The sequence below is a fragment of the Hyperolius riggenbachi genome, chromosome 5, assembly GCF_040937935.1.
Source record: "Hyperolius riggenbachi isolate aHypRig1 chromosome 5, aHypRig1.pri, whole genome shotgun sequence".
Classification (NCBI taxonomy): domain Eukaryota; kingdom Metazoa; phylum Chordata; class Amphibia; order Anura; family Hyperoliidae; genus Hyperolius; species Hyperolius riggenbachi.
In genome coordinates, this window is record NC_090650.1 from 5625200 (window position 1) to 5641020 (window position 15821).

Sequence of the window (15821 nt, forward strand, 5' to 3'; positions counted from 1 at the left end):
AAGCTGCACGTAACATCTCTTCACTATCCTTTAAAGCGGACGAACTCTCTATTTTTAATGATCTATCGCTCATTACGCTAGCAAAGCGCAGAGCCTTTAAACCTGTTACCCAGCTCCTGCGAGATGCCAAAATTGTTTATAAATGGGGCTTTCCGTTCCGCCTGATCGTTAACCGCAATGGAGCCACCTTTACACTTTCAGAGATGGATGACGCCCCCATGTTCCTAAAACAAATGGGTCTGCGCCTCCCCACACAATCTACCAACCTACACCCTCGATTGCCCTCAGCAATTTCGCCACCTAGGAAGATACGTCACGTCTCAGACTGGTCAAAGATACCTGTACGCAGCCTCACCTATCCTGAATCTCCAATAAGAATGGAATCTCAAACATCCTGAAGGACACCTTCACCTATAAAAAAAAAATCCCTATTACCGCTTTTTGACTGCCCTGTAACCTCCCGTGCACACTGATCCCGAATGACGACAACAGTCTACTCAGCTTTACTATACTCCGGGCTTTTGGCACTGAGACCTGAACCGGCCCGCTTGGACTGCCCTCATGATCCTTTTGGGGAACCTTCTTCGAGACCTCCTGGACCTGGGTGATCCGGGAACTCTCGACCGGCTCCCACCCCAACAACTACATTTAGTTGTTACCCTGGGTGACCACAGTTTTTCCAGTGGTCTAGTTATTTTTTTCTATTTCCTCCCCTTCCACAAAGTTGTTAATGTGTTTTACCTACTTATCCCCACTTCCTATACGTTTGATTTGCACCAATTGATTGATGATTGTATTGTAATGTCTGTCGACATCATGGACAATGGTTAAACTATACACCTTAAATTGTAAGGGCCTAAACATACCCCAAAAGAGGAGCTCTTTGTTGAGAGACTTACAGAGACTTGCTATTGATCTCGCTTTCTTACAAGAGACTCACCTATCCTCACGTCTCCATAACAAAGCGTACCCAGAAGTGTTTATAGCTTCAGGACCCAAAAAAACGAGCTGGAGTAGCTATTGTCTGCAAAAAAGGCCTCCCCCTCCAAATAACAAAAAACGTTAAAGACCATAAAGGACATTACTTAATCCTAATAGGCTCACTAGCAGGTAAACCCATAACGTTGGCAAACGTCTATGTACCTAACACTAACCAAATTTCCTTTCTAACAAACTTCTTCGCCAAACTGCAAAAAGTGACCATAGGTACACTCCTCTTAGGAGGCGATTTTAACTTGGCGCTCTCTACCGTTAAAGATAGAAGTATAACCTCTGATGCAGCAACATTCCCTTCACACAATCGCCAGTCTAGAAAGTTTAGAACATATAGAGCCCCTTGCCACTGCCATTAGACTTAACACAGATATATCAGGTATCCAGATGGGGAACCATGAATTTAAAATCTCATTATTTGCTGATGACATTTTGCTCACGATCACAAATCCTCTTATCTCCCTCCCTGCCCTACATAATACCATCAATACCTACGAATCCCTATCAGGTTTTCGTCTGAATAAGGATAAAACTAAAGCATTGCCCGTCAAAATCCCCCTTGAACTACTTACCTCATTAAAACAATCTTACCCTTATAAATGGCAAACCCATACCCTCAAATATCTAGGCATCTATCTAACACCCATTTATTCTACCTTATATAAACGTAATTTCCCCTCTCTCATCCAACAAATCTTGCAGGACCTCCATAAATGGACCGTCTATAAGATCTCCTGGATAGGGAGAATCTACACTTTAAAAATGAATATCCTCCCCCGTTTGCTTTATCTCTTTGAAACTCTCCCTGTCTCAGTTCCTTCCTCTCAGCTGGCGAAACTACAAACAGCTTTCTCAAAGTTCATATGGAATCATAAACGACCAAGAATTCTTGCATCAGTCCTTCTCTCTCCTAGAGAACAAGGAGGCCTAGGTCTTCCTCACCTCCGATATTACTATTACGCTGCGGCTGCTCACCTCCGCCAGCTGAGAGAATGGACCAAACTTAGAGTTTACACCAAATGGGGCTGTCACGCTTGGTGGTGTGTTCTCCACAGTCAGCATGCAACACATAAGCTGACGTGAAGGAGGTACACACACCAGCACAAGGAATCAGGATATCCCCAGTTTAGTGGAGGAGAGGACTGACTCCAATAGGAGATTGTGGCGCACAGAGCTGGTGCAGATCCGACAGCCACAAACAATACTTTCATGATAACGTCTCAGCGCAAAGTAGCGCTGAGCGCATAAACCAGAACTGAGGAGATCAGGACAGGTAGACAGAATGAACGCTTGCTTAACTAGCTTCTACTTAGTGACAGCAAGCGTCCACAACAAGACAGACTGGAATGAGGCAGCCAATGCGTTTGCAGCGATGGCGTGCCTCACAAGACAGGACAGGATAGTCAGGAAATAGCAGGATCAAGATAGATGAACGTAACACAGACAAAAATACAATAAGTAAGTTTTCCTAGCGTATTACAATTACAGCTATCAATGAAACTATTTGTAACGTCTGACTAACATATGTATATATCGGCAATGAACCGATATATGACATAAGCAGGAACACTGACTAGGACTGGAGCAATACAGGGAACAGGACTCAGAAGGATTCGCTATCTCTTCGCAGAGATGAACGCAATCCACAAACGGTAACAGAACAGGATTCAGAAGGATTCGTTATCTCTTCGCAGAGATGAACGCAATCCACAAACAGAACCAAGAGCAGAATAACTAACTCAGCACGGGTGATCACGATACGCGCAAACTACCAAAACGTGCTGGAAAGCTGACTAACTGAACACAGGATATAAACAGTTCGTGTACGTATACATCAGCGACACTGATGTATCAACGTAACATGAATACAAGGAAAATAACAAACGTGCTGGTATGCATATATATTGGCAATGAACCAACATATGATGCAAGACCAGCAAAGTATCTTTAGAACAAGAAACACGATCTGGGGCTGAAGCAACAACAAGACAGGCTTAAACTGAAGCTATGATAGCCCGAGGAGCCCTGCAGGAAGCAGATCCTTATACTGAGGTCATCCAATGGGAGCAGACATGCAGATTCCCACACAGGTGAATGATAATCAGTCACAAGCTGACAGCAGGAAAAGGCAGACAAAGCTATGCAGCTTGCATGGAAAGAGATCAGAACTGCCTGAGCTGCAGCACTACTACTGCCAGCAGTACCTGCTGCAGAAGCGATCATAACAGGGGCCTTATTGAAGCCCTCAGTATCCAACCCATCTCCCTTGCCTCTTTAATATGGTCAAACTCCCCACCTAAACTAAACTCATCCCAGCTCCTCCCCACTGAACATTTTACCCTACAAATTTGGCGTTCAACGGTTTTCTTCGCTAACTTAAAATCATCTCCTTCTCCACTCACACCCATTTCCCTCCTGCAATGTCCAAAGCTTTTATGTCCAAATGGTTCAATATTAACTTTTTTAACTTACATGATTGGACGGACCCCCTTAGTGGTCAATTATATACTAGATCTGCTTTAGAAAACAAAATACCCTCCGCTTTATTATCCTATCTAGAATACATTCAAACAAACCATTTCCTTCATACCTTATTGCAACAAGGATCTAATGCTCCCTCACTGACCCCCTTTGAACATATATGTGACTCTGAAGGTTGTCAGAAAGGTTTGATATCTCAAATCTATGTCCTTCTTCATACTAAATCAGGCCTTCTTACACCTGACCATTCATATATGTCCAAATGGGCTTCAGCCTTATCCCAATCTATACAATTAGATGACTGGGAAGATATCTGGGAAAATGCTAAACACTCATCCATGTTTATACAGATAAGAGAAAATATATATAAGATTATGTATAGATGGTATCTTACCCCAGATAGATTATCAAAGATTTACCCATAAACCTCTCATCTTTGCTGGAGAGGATGCAATGAAAAGGGGAGTCTAGAACACATCTTCTGGTTTTGTCCAACGATTTCCACTCTATAGTCTGAAATACAACACCTTATCTTCTCCACAACTGGGGTCCTGATCCCTCTCGACCCTCTTTATATGGTCTTAGGCAAACCTCCTCCAGATACCCCTAGACACACTGTACGCCTAATCACCCATATCCTAACGGCTACTCGTCTGATGATAGCCTCATGGTGGAAAAATATTGCTTCCCCCACTCTCTCTGATGTCAAACTTAAAATAGAGTGGACCAGAGAAATGGAGCGAATGACGGCATCCTTGAGAGACACAGAATCCCACTTTCATAAAGTTTGGGACCCCTGAGCATCATTCTCTTCAGATCTTATGCCTCCATAATCCCCTTCTCGTTATACCAAAAGGTTATCTGGTGGATACTTTGCCTCTAGACCCTTACATTTATATATACTAACCTCTCTAATACCACTGTATAATATTCAAGGGTTCAATAACCTATCTCCTTTCCTCTACTGGTATTGACCCCTCCTACCTCATTCATCAATCCCTGGTGTATCCCTTACACTCTTACCCCTGCCCCTGAAAATTTTTTCAGGCTATTGTTATAGTTTTTAGTCTGTTTTTCTTTGGTTTTTTTGTATTTTCACTATGCAACCTGAACAAGACATAAAGGACTTCCTATTATCTAATCAACATTTAGGCTCTCAAGTTTGGCTCATACAAACTTAAACGACTTAGCTTCTCTTCTTTCAATTATTTTCTTCGGATTTTCCTTGAAACTGTTATTATACATATTTGTATGATTAATCCTGCTCATTATACTGTTATTTTATCTTTGATGACTTATATGTACCTGTTCAGATACCCTTACAATAAATACAAGTGAAACAAAAAAAAAGTTACAAAAATACACACAAGACAAGTTGCCAAAAATAAAAATGGAATAAACATAAAGTGAACTTTTACCATTGCAAATAACCAACCGTGGAAAGACACGGATTTACCGATTTCCTCGGGATCATCTCTAGCAATGAGCTACTCTCGAGAGAAGATACCTGTGACTGTCCTGGACCCACTTACATAGTCCGCAGGGTCCCCTGGGGCATTTAATGTCCAGCCCCCAGGAACTAATGCAATTTCCCCGTTTGTGACATCACTGAACGCTTGTCATAATCTTCCTGTGATATGCGAACTTCAAAGGGTTCCTGTTTCAGCTTTTTGAAGGTTGCAGATTTCACAGGTAAGATTGTATCCTGAGAACAACAAGTATCAAAAAGGACTTCCCCCCCACTCCAGGTGACAATTGATTATGTCTTTCTCAACATTCCAGCCGGTAAAAGTCTATACATCAAAAGATTGTAGTTTGGGTGAAGCTTCCTGGCTGTCATGTACATTTCAAACATTCCTGTCCACTTTGAACTTGGCAGACTCACTTAGTCGGATAGTGTGTTGACCAACAGGCAGCCGTCTACATTAATACAAAAGATCAAAGCAATGCCCCACATTTGCAGGGTGGCAGACAAAAGGGAACCTAATTACCTATGTCTGGCTGTCCAGAGGAACTGTATGCTAATGTCGGTCTATTGACACACACACACAATCACATTAACAGTCCATGAAGCTAGCCCCACTACCTTCAAAACCAGACTGGCTGACATAATACACAGCAGATAGAAAAATGATAATATACTACTGTATTATCCCTAACATCATCAGCACCCTAATATATCACCACACCGGCGATCAGCGCAAACAGGAAATCCCGTTCAGAACGGGATTTCCTGTTTGGCTTCCCCCGTCACGATGGCGACGATCATCATCGACGTCGCGATGTCATCGGGAGTCCCGATCCACCCCTCAGCGCTGCCTGGCGCTGATAGGCCAGGCTGCGCAAGGGGTCTGGGGGGGGGGGGCGCGGCGGATAGTGGTGAATCGGCGCGGAGCGGCGGCGATCGGGAAGTGAATTATGCAAATCGGCCCAGCCGGGCCTGAGAAATCCTCCTGCGCGCATAGCCCGACCTGAGGTTGGGCTCACCGCCAGGGAGGTTAATAACCTCCTTAGTTCATCCACCAAAATGTCACAGTTTTGGGTGGTTTCTAGCCAGAATCCTAAATTTACCTGTTTCCCATCTTCTCCTTCTCCTCTTCCTGCCTTAGAGGAATGGAGTGGCAGCTGTGGGTACCTTCCTTGGTGAGCTCGATGTGCGACAGACGGCCCATAACATCTTTTTACTTGACCTGTTAAGATTCTTGCTGTTGAATAATATATTCGTTTTTGATGGATCACACTACCTCCAGGTGCAGGGCACGGCGATGGGCACGACCTGTGCTCCGTCTTACGCGAACCTGTACCTGGGGGAGTGGGAGCGATCGATTTTCGCTGACGATTGTGTCTCTCGATGTACCTGTGCCACATTTTGATGTGGCACAGGTACATCGATGACATCTTTATCGTCTGGACGGGATCTTTGAGGGATTTGCGTTCTTTCGTGGATATTATCAACCGCAATACGTGGAATTTACGATTTACATTGACTTATGATTTTGATAAAATTCCATTTTTGGATACTTGGATTTTGATTGATGGTCAGGGCCGCCTGTCGACGGGTCTCTATAGGAAGGATACGGCTACAAATGCCCTCCTTCGAGCAGATAGCTTTCACCCCGAGCATACAATTCGGGGTATTCCTGTGGGTCAGTACCTCCGTGTAAAACGAAATTGTTCTGAAGCCTCCACATTTGAAATTGAGGCAGCAAATTTACGCTCCCGTTTTAGGGAGCGAGGCTATACAGATAATTTATTGAGGAGGGCATACCAGCGGGCGAATGCAGTCGATCACACGGCTTTGATCCTGAAGGGTGGGTCCCGGAGGGATGGTGATGAGGGCATACGGTTTTGTACCAAATACTCGGTTCAACATAAAGAGATTGCATGTATTTTTGAACGCCACTGGTACATTTTGACAAATGATCCCAAAATCAATCCTTTGGTGCCACCTGAGCCTAAGATTGCCTTCAAGAGGGCGCCATCCCTCCGTGACCTCACGGTTAAAAGTCATTTCCGTGGGATTGAGTCTACACGCCCCCATTGCAGACTTACTGGCACTTATAGCTGTGGTGGATGTGGTATCTGTCGATTTTTATCTGTGGGGAGGGAGGTTGTACTTCCCAATGGACATTGTTGGCGATTGCAACATTTTGTCAACTGTAACACCCTGCTTGTGGTGTATCTCCTCTCTTGCCAATGTGGGGCTTTCTACATTGGCAAAACAGGACGGGATTTGAAAAGTAGGATAGGTGAACATCTTACCAATATCAGGAGTATCACATCCACCACACCTGGGGCCAGACATTTTAAATGGGTACATGGGGGCGACTATCGTGGCCTACGAGTGGTGGGCCTCGATCGCATTCATACAATGATCAGGGGAGGTAATTATGATCGGTTACTGCTCCAAAAAGAATCTCGATGGATTTTTGAATTGGGAGCTACTGACCCCCCTGGTCTAAACGATTCAATTGGATTTGCAGCATTTTTACCAACTTAATTGAGGCACACATATATTGTGGCCTTTTCTCTTCCTTTCTCTCCTGTGCCCTGGCTCCTCTGATTGGGTCCATCCCCGTCAGTTCTGTGCGCCCTGTGTCTGTGGAAGGGTCGCTCCGATCGGGTTGTGATCGGGGTTCTCTCCTCCCCCCTGCGATATGGCTGCACCAGACGCGACTAATTTATTATAATTGATATTTCTTCTTTTCTTTTTTGGAGATTGGTGTCTCCCATGGGACAGCTGACCCTATTTTGGGGTCATATTGATTGTTGTCCCCTAACTGTATATTAAAAAGTTTTTTTGTTTATGCGTCTGCTCCATTCATTCATGATAGTGTTTTTGTCATTTATGCATTATTGAAAGTTTAGGTAGTAATTGATATATTTGTTGATTGATTGAGCTATGTGTGTCTGAGTTTGATCTGCCTGTACCCTCCCAGTGGTGGTCACTTGCTATCACTCACCATTTGTCACCAGTGTGTGATCTCGTTCACACGTGGGAGCTGTTTACTTCGGTTCAGCTCCTCCCTGGTGTTTAATTGGTTGTGACCCATCTGGATGGAGAATGATGTGTACGTTCTGCCGCGATGACGCCGGCGTGACGCGTATATAGGCAGCGCATGAAGACATGGTTAGCCACGCCTCCCTTTGAGAAAGCCGGAAGTGGCCGGCGAAACATGTTAGGGCATTCGGCGTGACACAGGCCATCGCACATGCCACCCTGCTGGGCCCACCTTGGCTGCTCTCTACCATCCACCCACGATCGCTTTGAACCACCCCAGGGTTCTGTCACCTCCAGCTTCGGCTGCTGCAATACATTTGGAAATCCGCAGTATTATCACTGAACCAGTTTGGACTGTTTTTTGATTCCTCCCCTAGCCGTGAGCTCCGGCAGTGGGTTGAGGGACCTAAGCACATGTATTATTTTGGAACACTGTCGCCCGGAGTGGGTATAGTATACGGTTATACACTTTGTCCATATACTTGTGAACTGTCCAGATGTGGGATTTACATGCTTAACTGCTGTTACAGTCTGCCTTGCTTGCTTAAAACCTCTATTTATCCCTGGATTTGAACTCTTTGCCCGGGACATCTACTGGATCTTTTGCTTGCAACTAACACTCTGCATCTACTGCTACTACGCTATTGCTGCAATCTACTTATGCTGATCACCTTTGAGCAGGACATTATTTATCAGGCACAATGATCTGACTAACCATGATTTTTTTTATGGGATCCCTAACCAATCTAGGTAGTTCTCACGTTAGGAGCGGTGGTGTGTGGGTATGTGAGAGAGTTGCTGTGTGGTGCTCCTTTTGTGGGTGGTGTATGTGTGGGGTGTTTTATGGTTAAATCCTCCCTTTTTGATGATTATTAATAAAGATTTTTGTACTTTTACAATTTTTATGTTTATAGTGAGCTTATTGCACATGCCTCCCAACCCCCCATTTCCCTTGACTTTTACGTTATGCATATTCAACGGATTTGGCCCCAGGTACAGCAAAATCTTCAAAGTGCCGTAGTCAGACAGAAGAGATATGTGGACGCTAAACGTTCACTTGAATTTGTATTTTTTCTCGGGGGATATGGTGTGACTTATGGAATTAACCGAATTTAGGCTGATATTACTAACTGCCAGTGGGGTAGGTGGGTGGAAGAGCAAAGCAGGTAGGTGTAAAGAACCTAGAGAGTAGTCAGTGGGGGTAAGTAGGTGGGAGAGTGCAGTAGGTAGGTATAGAGAGGACTGAGAGGAGTCAGTGGGGTGGGTAGGTGGGAGAGTGTAGAAGGCAGGTATAGAGAGTACAGAGAGCAGTCAGTGGGCGGTGGGTAGGTGGGAGAGTGTAGAAGGCAGGTATAAAGAGTACAGAGAGCAGTCAGTGGGGGTAGGTAGGTGAGCACAGCAGGTAGGTGTAGAGAGCACAGAGAGCAGTCAGTGGGGGTAAGTAGGTGGGAGAGTGCAGTAGGTAGGTATAGAGAGGACTGAGAGGAGTCAGTGGGGTAGGTAGGTGGGAGAGCTCAACAGGCAGGAATAGAGAGCACAGAGAGCAATCAGTAGGGGTGGGTAGGTGGGAGAGTGTAGAAGGTAGGTATAGAGACTACAGAGAGCAGTCAGTGGGCGGTGGGTAGGTGGGAGAGTGTAGAAGGCAGGTATAGAGAGTACAGAGAGCAGTCAGTGGGCGGTGGGTAGGTGGGAGAGTGTAGAAGGCAGGTATAGAGAGTACAGAGAGCAGTCAGTGGGCGGTGGGTAGGTGGGAGAGTGTAGAAGGCAGGTATAGAGAGTACAGAGAGCAGTCAGTGGGGGTAGGTAGGTGGGAGAGTGTAGAAGGCAGGTATAGAGAGTACAGAGAGCAGTCAGTGGGCGGTGGGTAGGTGGGAGAGTGTAGAAGGCAGGTATAAAGAGCACAGAGAGCAGTCAGTGGGGGTAGGTAGGTGGGAGAGCGCAGCAGGTAGGTATAAAGAGCACAGAGAGCAGTCAGTGGGGGTAGGTAGGTGGGAGAGCGCAGCAGGTAGGTATAGAGAGCACTGAGAGCAGTCAGTGGGGGTGGGTAGGGGGGAGAGTGCAGCAGGTAGGTATAGAGAGCACTGAGAGGAGTCAGTGGGGGTAGGTAGGTGGGAGAGTGAAGCAGGTAGGTATAGAGAGAACAGAGAGCAGTCAGTGGGGGTGGGTAGGTGGGAGAGTGAAGCAGGTAGGTATAGAGAGAACAGAGAGCAGTCAGTGGGGGTGGGTAGGTAGGTAGGTGGGAGAGCGCAGCAGGTAGGTATAGAGAGCACGGAGAGGAGTCAGTGGGGGTAGGTAGGTAGGTAGAAGAGTGCAGCAGGTAGGTATAGAGAGAACAGAGAGCAGTCAGTGGGGGTAGGTAGGTGAGAGAGCGCAGTAGGTAGGTATAGAGAGCAGATAATGGTCAGTGGGTGTGGGTAGGTAGGTATAGAGAGAACAGAGAGCAGTCAGTGGGGGTGGGTAGGTAGGTAGGTTGAAGAGTGCAGTAGGTAGGTATAGAGCACAGATAGCAGTCAGTGGGGTGTGGGTAGGTGGGAGAGTGCAGCAGGTAGGTATAGAGAGCAGTAAGTCAGGGTATGTAAGTTGGTAGGTTGGAGGGTAGGGCAGGTAGAGGAGGGCAGTCAGCGAAGGGTTAGAGCAGACCCGAGGGACATTTAAGTGACAAGACCATATACTCTGTACAGCGCTGCGGAAGATGTCGGCACTATATACATACTAAAAAATAATACAAAAAATAAGATACCAGTAAGTAACAGCATAATAACCTTTAAAGAAACATTTATTTGTTACACTTGATACAAATCCTTCAATAAATCTGCAGTGTGTCTACTTCCTGCTTTCATGGAAGCAGACATATTGTTAACATCCTATGCTTTCAAATGAGCTTAACTGAAGTGGCAGTCGTGTGACACAGGGTAGAGATCAAATTACAACTTGTGATTAGACACAGGTGAGGGGGAGACTAAACGCTCTATGGGTGCATTTTTCTATGCTTTCATTGATATCCTGTGCAAGAGTTCAGGTCCACTCAGTCTCAGCGAGGCTCCGGGTCTCTGATGGTGAAGGAGACCCTCTCTCTCTCCCTCCCTCCCTTCATACCAGTGGTAGTGGCAGAGGAGACTCGCATCTAGAAGAGTCACACGCAGAGTCAGGCGCTGTAACTACAGAGAGGACGCAGGGGGCGCTGCTGAGTGACGTCATGGAGATGCTTGCTGCTGCGGAAGGACTGGAGGATGCCGCTAATAGTAACTATGACAGTCTGCCGCCGCTCTTTTAGATTCGGGTCTCCTCCGTCGCTGCAGTGAAGGGAGGGAGGTCCCGCCTCTCACAAACGGACCGCCTGTAGGCACGTGCCTACTTTGTTTAATGGTGAATCCGGCCTTGGGTCGTCATGAGCCGTCTGTGCAGTAGCAGGGACCTGATCAGGCTTGACTATTTCCATCAGAGCCTGAGTGGGCCGGAGCTTGTGCACATGTGCAGGGAGGCCACTCATAGGGGGTCCTGGCGATGGAACGAGACTTTGGCTATTTCCATCAGAGCCTGAGTGGGCCGGAGCTTGTGCACATGTGCAGGGAGGCCACTCATAGGGGGTCCTGGCGATGGAACGAGACTTTGGCTATTTCCATCAGAGCCTGAGTGGGCCGGAGCTTGCGCACATGTGCAGGGAGGCCACTCATAGGGAGTCCTGGCGGTGGAACGAGACTGCAGAGGAGGATGGGGTAAACCTGTTTAGGATCCAGACGCTTCCCTCTCCCTGGGTGAGTACCTCTTCAGGGTACTATTCTATTTCACAGGTTTATTTTAAGAAATACCTCCCGTATGGTGAGGAGCTCATAGAACCCAAATTACCTCTTAGCAAGTAACTTGTCTATATATGTTATCTAACGATTAGATAGTTTACACAGCAAATCTAGCTGCAAACAGCTTCAATAGTATATGATTATTTATTCTTGTGATACAATGAGAGCAGCCATGTTCTGTTTGTCATCATTACACACAGGCAAGCTGCTCTCCATCTCCAGCCCTCGGCCTGTGAAAACTTCACTCCCCTCTCCTCCTCTCTCCCCTCTGCCTCTGGCTGGTAACGCTTCCTCCTTTGGGAAAAGCCTCCTCCTCCCCAGACTGAGCTCCCATGAACACTTGCTACATGCAACTCAGAATGCCTAGGTGCTGGAGAAGCTGTGGGCGAGGCTTGTTTCGTTTATAGGGAATTAGGGCATTAAAACATTAAAAAAAAGTATTTGGCTTGAGGAATGCCCTATAAACTATATGTGAGGGACACAATTATGAAATGTGTAAAAGTTTCTCGGATTCACTTTAATGATTGAAGATCTAAATCCTGCAACATGGACCATGACTCTCTGACAATGATCTTTTCAACCTAGACAGACTGAGTCCATCATGTGAGCTCCAAGATCCACACACATGAGAGTCTCATTTATCTGGCACTGGTGGGGATTGTCTGATACTGGATATGAGTTCTTGCCGGTTGCCTGAGAAGTGAAGCAGCCGGTATTAAACATAACACTAACCTCCCCCACTTCTGTAGACTAAACGCAGAGTATTGTGCAGCTGTAATGACTTATGAATCCTCCGGGTGGCGGTCTTCTCTTCTCCTGCAGCTCCCAGACACTTTGCTGCATCCTCCGTGCACTGCTCCGATCCGTCACATGACCCGATACTGGAGGTCAGGTGACATTCGGGGGAGCCATACAAGGACGCCACCAAGCCTCTGGAACCTGCAGGAGAGAATAAGATCGCCACCCGGAGGATTCATAAGTAACTACCGCTGCACAATATTCTGCAAACTGTGGTAGGACCGCCCCCATTTCCCCCGCCAGGCATGGCGGTTAGTTGAGACAGCCGGATGCTTGAGTTTTCAGTAACAAGGACTTTACCGTAGTATCCCATCCAAAGAACTCTTCCCGGATATCCAGCTCTCCTAATTGTTAAAATCCCAACAATTTAACATAAACCAAATTTAACATAAACCTAAAGGTCAGGTTTTGGCACCTAAACTGCCATTCATTTTGCCGCCTTTTTAAGAATTCAACAAAGTGCGCCTGGGGCAAGATACCCGCTTGCTCCCCCCCTAGATCCGTCCCTGCTTGGATCGGTCAGCTATCCCTGTCTCCAAACTACCAGAGCGGTGGCACAAACATGCCTCTTTCACCCGCCTGCCCCGCCCTTGTATACTATTACCTCCTTCTCTGCCTCTCAGATCTCGCACATGCGCCGCTTTACTGCAGTCCTCATGAGTGAGATCTGAGAGGCAGATAAGGAGGTACGGTAACAGGATACAAGGACCGGCCAGACGGGCGAAAGAGGCGTGTTTTTCTGGCCACAGCGCTGCTATCTCTTTTTTTCCATACCCCGGGCGTCCAGGACGCCTGCAGCATTCTCCGCCCTTCACTTACACCTTCCCAGTGAGGTGCCCCCTCACCTCGTCATCGGGACTGTATTAAGTCACTTCTTTCCAGGAATCCTGGTGAGTGGATTTTCCTCTACCATACTTGTACAGCACCGCCCTTGCTGCTTTCACACAGTCGCTGCATACGGAGGGGATGCGGCTGCGGACGGTGTTAAGCTCCTCCCTCCATATGCAGCAACCGCAGATTGTCCAGCCTGGCTCGGAAGTTTCAGCACCCACCCTATAAGACGACACCCGAGGTATAAGACAACACCTGAGTTTTGAGAAGATTTTCCTGGGTTAGGAAGTAGTCTTATAGTAGTCTTATACGTCAGAATATACAGGTACACTTTTTTACCATCAAATAAGGTTTTTCTGCAGAGATAATCTAGCAAAAATTCTCTGATCACCTGTAAGAATGTATTCAGTGTTCATGTATATGACATTCCCATCAGTTTTATGAATAATCTCTTTAATAAATGACTTTAAAGACAAATAGTCCAAAACAGAGCCAATAAAAATTGAAAAATAGAATAGAATAGTATTATAAAGTGTATTTTTACAGTGAGTGAGAACAATACCCACAGCCAAGTCAGCCTGCCAGGCTAATTGTGCAATGACATGTAAGGCAGCTTGAGATTGCTGTACACACACTAGATGCTCTGTAGAAGTGGTCGTTAGCAAAGGTCGTTAGATGAATGTAGGTTGGGTACTGTTATAAATCACCTTTTGCTCCAGCACCAGCAAACTCATCAGCAAGAGTTGCAAACACGACTCATCACAGCAAGCAGGAGACAGACTTTCTCAGGCTTCTTCAATATACAAGGAGTTTATTCAGAAAACAGATATACAGATACAGTTCATCATATCTTAGCCAAGCAGATTCGTGCCTTGCGTTACAGCTGCGTGATTACCTTCCTGCTGAAGATAATCAGGTCCTCTTATGTCTATTCTAAGTTACATCTTCTAGACTACCTATGTACAGCATACATTATATTAGATTACATAAGGAAAGGGAATAATTAGGTGTTCCAGTCAGCAGGTAGAGAGCATGAAAGTAGGAATCAGAGTGCCCTCCGTCAGCCCATCCGGCCCTTTAATACTGACTAGGAAAGAGTTAAATGTGACCTCATCTTAGCCATCCCCCAGACCCGGCTATTGGCTTCGACCCCTCGTGGTGTCATAATACACACCTACTCGATTAATATTCAATGCCACCTTTCACTTACTTACAAGAATGTGATATTTTGTAAATATGGCCTATGTTGATTGTTCTCGTAGTCCATTTGTCTGGGGCAGTGTAGGCCTGTGGCCTTCCTTCAGGAACATGTTCTCAGTATCTTCTTGTTATTCATCTGCTTCAAGCAGACACTGAGATGCTTCTGCCTGCATCACGAGAAACTCTATTTTAAAGGTATACTCTGCGAACAAGCCTTTTACCCAAAACTCAGTCCAAATAACTGAGGCCTACTTAAATTATAACATGTACGAGACTTTATTGCCACATTTTGAGGAGTTTAACCTTTCCCAGACCGACGCAGTTGAAATCCACGTCCTGCTGCATGTGGCAGTGCGGATCTGACAGGACGTAGATTTCAACCATCCTCGCTGCGCAGTCACGCCGCTCCCGCAGATCGTGCCGTTCTCTCCCCGCCGCAATACACTCGCCCTGCTGTCTCTATGACGCCAGAGCTGTGTGAGTCAGTTAGGAGATGTTTTGATTGGCTCCTAACCCGGTCATCACTGTAAGCCAATCCCATTGGCATACATTGATTGACAGGGTCAGGAGCAATGAAAGTGGCTCCTGAGCGGCGCACGGCGCTCTGCCGTCTCAATGACCTCTATGAGAAACCTGCGGCGATGGGTGAGCGGTGTGATCAGCGAAAGCAGCAGGACTGCGCGGAGATTTGTTGGTTAGCACCATTTTAGGCCGCTTTGTTGTACCCAGCAGTCTCTGGTCCTTAAAGGGAGTCCCTTTAAAGACCAGAGACTGTTGGTACAGAACAGGTTAAGAACAACCTCTAACTCCCTGTTTACACCATATGTAATGTTTTCATCAGCTCAGGAAAGTGGCTGCAGTACACCAATTCACACAAACACGGAATCTTCCTCCCAGTTTGAGCCTTTTTCTACTGGTTGCGATCAACTTCAAAAAGTGCGCGCCGCTTTTTCCCCACATGCAATCGCCGCCTTGCATTATTCTGGCAGCGATCACGCTCCATTCCCGTCGAGTAAGTGGTGCAATCACGGCTAGTGGAAATCGCTACTTGCGCATACACCTTAAATTGTTTTATAGCCTTAAGGTCGCATTCACAGTGGGACGTTATGGTCGCGCGTTATAAAGTCTTACCGCACTGCAATGCTAATCCTATGGGCCGTTCACAGTGCGATGTTAAAGTCGCATTAAAATTGTTGCGTTGTGGTAACTCACTGATTTCA

General features: G+C 46.3%; 1 protein-coding gene across 6 annotated transcripts in view; it reads left to right on the forward strand.

Moving 5' to 3' along the window:
- The window catches only part of DYNC1I1 (dynein cytoplasmic 1 intermediate chain 1), a 540798-nt gene that overhangs the window by 86318 nt on the left and 438659 nt on the right, over window positions 1-15821 (forward strand). The gene's annotated exons all lie outside the window — the stretch shown is intronic.